Source organism: Macrobrachium nipponense, chromosome 34 (assembly GCF_015104395.2).
Source record: "Macrobrachium nipponense isolate FS-2020 chromosome 34, ASM1510439v2, whole genome shotgun sequence".
In the NCBI taxonomy this organism is placed as follows: Eukaryota; Metazoa; Arthropoda; class Malacostraca; order Decapoda; family Palaemonidae; genus Macrobrachium; species Macrobrachium nipponense.
Window position 1 is genome coordinate 23,365,104 of NC_061095.1, and position 6,846 is coordinate 23,371,949.

The window sequence follows — 6,846 nt, forward strand, 5'->3', positions numbered from 1 at the left end:
GATTGGCTTAATGGATTAACGAAGACGTAACGTCAGTTGCCAAGGATCTTCTAAAGTGTTCTTTAGAGAGAATATTGGAGTCTTGCCTTCCAATTATACGATAACAGAATGAGCTAGAGCGTCATTAAGTAAAAACGTGTAATATCGGATTTATATTTATATAAGCTACGAGAAAACTAGTCATATACAAAATATTACTTTAATTTATTCCGCAAAACTGATTAGTGAATTTGGATGACAGCCTATATCCAGCAACTAATTCCAAACATTTGTATACCGTTGAAAGAAATATCAACCCAGTTTCTCTTGGTAATTCATTCTCAATGTCTTTTACAATATTTATTTCACAAAAGTCTTTAAGTAAAATTTATTCCCAAGCCTAGAGACAGTTTCTTTGTAATGCATTATAAACAAGCATTAAAATTGTAATATTTTTTAAAGAATTTAAACTTGCACTACAGGTGTTCGATCTTTTCTTCTCTGAAAAACAAAGAAAGTTCGGGACACTGGGACGAAACTGTCAAAAAATAGAAAGAGGAACAATATATCTCATCCATATTCGAAGTCCATGTTTGACTATTTACTCAACCGTGAACTTAAATCATTTTTGTCTTGTTTCAAAGTCATTCACTTTTAGAGAAAACCTGGATTTACTGGCTAGAAATGTTTTTTCTTTTATTCTTAAAGATATTTTTTAGGCTTTGAACTGACATAAGCTTTGGTCTATGACTCATCCAGTGTATTCATATGCATACTACGTGAATATGACTGTATACATGAATATATTGACGTATAATCCTTTAGTTTATGAATATATACGTATGTACAAATATAAGTGAGTATAAGAGCGCATATGTGCACATCGAATGACAGTTCACAAACTGTTTCTTTCTACTAAAGTTTGTTTAGAGTAATAACTCTCATTCTTTTAAAATAATGAGGGTCTACTGCTTCCGTCCTAGTTACTTTCTCCCCTTCTTCTTTCCTTATTTTCGTTGTATCCTCGAGTGGAAGAGGACATTAGGTCACCTTCACAGTGTCGTGTGAACTTAACAGAGCATATACCAGTGTACCCATACCGTTGAAAATAAAGGTTGTATAGGGACACGTTACAATCCTTATGCCAGGGTACATAGGATAGTAGGGTCCAGTAGACTAGTATACTAGGGCTGGCCTGAGGGCAGTTCATTTCAAATGGATGTATATTGCATATACTACACACACACACACATTATATATATATATATATATATATATATATATATATATATATATATATATATAGAGAGAGAGAGAGAGAGAGAGAGGAGAGAGAGGGGAGAGAGACGAGAGACGAGAGAGAGAGAGAGAGAGAGGTGAGTGTGTGTGTGAAGTGCGTAATAACGTCTTAGCTTCAAAGTTCAGTGCCATTTTAAATGCGATCCCTAACTCCGAGAAGACGATGTGCGATTCGGAATTAGACCATAATCCCAACTCCTCATGAAGTTATCCTTTTTAGCATAAAGTTAAGGACCCCCATGAAAACGACAGTCCTTCTATCCTTCGGAGTTTGGCTTATCAAACGCTGGAAGACCTCTCCAAGTTCCTTTTCCTTCCCGCAAATTCCTGACTTTTCTCTTTTTGGTCAAAATGAAAAATATGCCTTTTATAATGATTGTCATTATCTTCTGAATACATCTCTAGGGAATAAAAAAAGTATTTTTTTTCTAAGAGTACAATAACGCCTACACACACACACACACACACATATATATATAGTATATACATATAATTCAATATATATATATTATATATATATATTATATATATAAATATATATATATATATATCTATATATATATATATATATATATATATATATATAAATATATATATATTATTAAATATATATATATATTATATATATATATAATGTGCATATGTATATATAAGTACAGTTAATTGCAAATAGAATTCCACTGTCATTATAAGCCCATTTAAATAGGTATTAAAAACACATCCATCTAATTACCCGTAATTGGCAATGTACCGATTCAACTGACCGATTGTAGTCACTACAAAAGTCATGTAATGCGTGAAAACACTGATGGGTGTGTCTGGATCAAATAAGCGGAATATAGAGAAATTTATAACGTGAAATTATCTTTAATTTCTAGTACGGGATGATGATGTTTCTTTTCCTGTATTGATTGTTTAAATAGCCGACAGATAATACTGCAATTAATGTTACAATGCAACACTTAGGTTAATGTTGAATTTACTTGCAGAGAGAGGTAGATACACGAGGCTTTAAAATTTAATTCTAGAAGTATTTGCTGGAATATATTTAAACAAAATCCATCAAGTTTAATGAACGTCAATAAACCCCCTCCCCCAAAAGACAAAAACAGAACTCAAAATAAATTGTCTGTAAGGAATAGAACTGACGAAAGCCTCATAGACCAAAAAGCAGAGCAAAATAAGGACTTAAAGGAATATGTCAGATAGATACTTGAAGGGAAGAAAGGAAATAAGAATAAATAATGAAAAGAATAAGGCTGATAAAAAGACACAAGGATTTGGGTGGGGGGGGGGAGAGAATAAAACAAGAATAAGGTTTAGAAATAATAAGGTAGGCTGAGACCAGAATAAAGGCCGTAAAGATTACGGCAGGTTGAAAACACTATAGACAAATAAAAAGGTTAAGGCAAATGGTGATAAAAAGATACAGACTACAAAGAATAGGGGGCCAGACGGAGGCCATAAAGGGCTAAAAAAAAAAAAGGAGGCTGGATGAGAGAGAGGTCCTCCTCAGGAGCCTCTCCAAGAATATTTGAAGCGTCTAACTGTTGGCTGAAGGAGATCATTAATGTCGCCCTTTGAGAGGAAGACTAATTATACTCCATCCAGGACTAGAAGGAGCAAAAGACGCTCCTCCTCCTCCTCCTCCTCCTCCTCCTCCTCCTAGCTCTTTATGACGCTTTATAACAGTTTTTCTTTCCACCGAATCGCTCTCGGAAATAATAAGGCGACTTTTAACAACTCGTTTGAGGGACAATAAATGCCGGGTTTTGTAATGCTGCTTGTTCTCTCTCTCTCTCTCTCTCTCTCTCTCTCTCTCTCTCTCGCTCTATATATATATATATATATATATATATATATATATATATATATATATATATATATATAAGTTGATAGACACAGATTAACAGATAGACATATATGAATGTAAACATATATTAGTCTCTGCATGACTCGGTTCTGGAATTCTGGAATAGCTTAGCATCAAATTGTTTCCTGAAAGTTGTCATTTTGTAACTTATGCCTGGAGACATCTGACGGCCACAGCGTGTAGAATGTACCTAACCATCTTTCTGAGTTGATCTCTACCAAAGACTGAAATAGATATGGAAATTATTCCTCTTATCTAAGTAGCTAATCCAGCGTATAACCTGAAAACACTTAGCAAGCACAGCTTGTATGACATTACCATAATAATCCTTTTTTTTCGAATATTTTTGCTTAAGAGAATTGTATAGCCTCATCCTTGCTTGCAATGTTGCTTAGCTGATCCTGATTTATGAGAATTTGATGAAGCTGAGAAACGGGAAGCAGCTTTGTTGCCTTGATGGATTTCTGCCACATTGGGTCATCAACGCTAATGAGCTCACTTAGAAGCCACCTCATTTTTCAATGGCCTGTCAGGCATATTTTGCGCCATCAATTTTTTTTTTTTTTTTTTTTACAATTTTTATTACTGAAGTAGAAGTTTGATCGTCTGGGGTGGATATTGAAGGCTTCTTTCCCTTTATAGAATTCCCTACATAGATGCAAAAATTTATTGATATGCAAATTATTGCGTAAAAGAGGTTAATCGACTTGGACCAGCTCTGACTCTTCATGAGATAAATCATTTGCGTGGCTGGCTAATGCTTCCCTTTATGTATTCTTAGCAAAAACAGTCATATTCTCGTTGTCTATTCATGACAAAGAGACCAGAAACGTTATCAGTCTAAAGGGTTAGAAGTTAGAACCTTGGCAAAGAAACTTCATAATGTAACAGAAACTGGGAAGCACAGTATTTGAACAACGATAGTATTGATACTATAAATAGTGGTCATTGCTATTACTGTCATTTCAGTTGTTAAAAAAATAATAACTTGGTGACTTACAGGTCGGTTGTCAAAGAAAATGGTGTTCATCTATTTTTGTCCTAAGGTGGCTGTAGACACACCTCTTACTCAAAGACAGATTCAAGATTCAGACCTTGACAAATTGAAATAAGATCAATAATTTCCTTCAATTACATTTGAAGTAGACGGAAAACTGCTGAACTATTAATAATCCTGTGTCAAATGTGTGTCCTTGAGTATACATACAAAGAAATAATTTTCAGAAATATAGCAAATATTGAATTTTATTACGTGATGGTATTTTCAAAGAATCTCATGTAACAGACCAATGGAACAGAAAATAGGTCTTTTCTCCCAGTGTTGCCGTTGTATCCACATAAAGTTTCCGCAAGCGCTTAGTTACGTTTTTCAAGCGATGCTTGTTTACTTTTGGCCTTCTATACGTAAAACAAAGAAAACGAAATTCTCACCTTACTCGGTAAACTAAATTATTTAATTTTCTAATTGTGAACAATGTTTCATCCGAGTCTGTCACAGATATGTGTAATATCTGAATCGATGTGTTCGTCACTATTTGACCATATAATTATGCACTGTTCCTCGGCATCATTATTAACATTTTCAGGCTGTGTGTCACATATTATAACACTATTGTCTGCATTGATGTATTCATCACTATCTGACGATATAATCATGCACTGTTCCTCGTCATCATTATTAACATTTTAAGGCTGCCTGTCACATAATATAACACTATGGTTTTGCTCATTTTCAGTTTTTTTTTTTCATCATCAGCTTCGTCTGAAGATGAGTAATCTTCAGGAAAAAAGACTTTTAATATGTAATCATGTGAATCATACGAATCCACTAATTCATTGTCGTCCTGAGTTTCACAAATTTCAACTTCAATTTCTTCTTTGGAAAATAGCAGTTTTCCGGAGAAAAAAATTCTATATATAATCACGCAATTTGCGGCCACTCATGTCTTCTTCATTTATAGGCCATCTGCTGTAAATGGTCACTATAAAGTATCGAACGGGATAAAACAATGAACTCATATGCATGATAATGGATTGGCGATCTGGGAAGATAGAATACTTAGTCCGCATAATTATGGTTGCCACTTGATCTTTACGAGTTTTGCTGAGATGTAGGTATAATATAATATTAGAAGTTTCATTGTCTACGAAACGTGAGCTCCAAAGATATATTTTTGAAACTCTGGATATTACCTTTGTACTTAGCAAATTAATCATAAGCGAGAATTCTGCCATTGAAAATCCTTCGTTGAAAACACTGAGTATCGCACTTGTTTAGCGTACTACCTACTAGCGATAAAAAACTGTATGCCCATAGGAGATTGTGGAGGTAATTGATCACTTGTTTACTGCAGCAATTCGTAGAATATGATGATCATGAACTTCGCACATAGGGATTTGAACGATTTATATCAATTTCGTTATACTTATATTTATATATATATATATATATATATATATATATATATATATATATATATACATACAGACATATACATACATACATATATATATATATATATATATATATATATATATATATATATATATATATACATATACTATATATACTGCTACGTTTATTGATCTCCTCGTCTACCCAGCATTTAGTTAAATATTTTGATTGCTAGAAAAGCCGCCATTTACCCTAATATCAGCTGATTTTTAGGCGGGAACCCACAGCACGCCAGCCAGAGATAGGGAGTTCCTGTTGGAAGGGGGAAAATATAGACTTGTCAGCTTTAGGGACGTATCCCAAAGGGAAGAATGTAAGTACCCTGGTACTTATTAGGCCTACGTCTTAAGCTCTTTTTCCTGTGAACCCTCTGCTGGCTGTATGTTCTGTTTCCAGGATTGCCCTGCTCTTGGGGGGTTAAGCTGACCCCAACACCCAGGAAACACACCTGCCCTCACTCTCAGTCAGCTCCAGTCGTGACCTCGGACGGATGTCCCCAACCAGCCTTCCCACTTAGGCCTAACGAGGCTTACTGGCGTGCCCAGAGCCCCAGATCGGAGACAAAGCCAGTCGCCGCATTTCTACAAAGGTCCACTGATCATGGCATCTAGGTACGTCTTGTGAAACAGCATATTGCCAGTTCCTTACCTCCTAATTTTCACAAATCAAACTTCTAACTCATCCCTTTGTTTCCTCTCACTGCCTCATGGCCGCATGCTTCCCTTGTGTGATCGTCCCAGACAAATGAAGTCATTGCATACCTCAGTTAAACACTAGAGTGCCTTTTCCCCAGTGTTAGAGAACTGAATAATCGTAACGTGTGCAAGTAGTCCTTTCTTTTTTTTTATCTTGTCTAATCTGGGATCTTTTTCCAGATTCCCTGAGTCACGTGTCCAAGTCTCTGTGCCCGCAAGTGTTGCATTACCGCAAGATTTCGAAACCAGCTTTTACATGAATCTCATTTTAAGCCAACTATTATCCTCTTGTGAGAGATACAAGTCCACGTGTGGACCAGTTGCATTTACTTTCCCAGGCTGTTAAGCAGCCTCTTGTAAATAAATAGATGTAAAGTAATTAGCTTAGTTTCTGGCGACCTTTTTCCTCTAGAGTAAATTATCACTATAAATCCTTTTAGGTAAGTTCAAGTAATTTATTCTGCTTTTCCCTCCACTATTTCTGTTTACGTATTTGAGCCCCTTCAAGGCCAGGCTTCATACGTAACAATACATATATATGTATA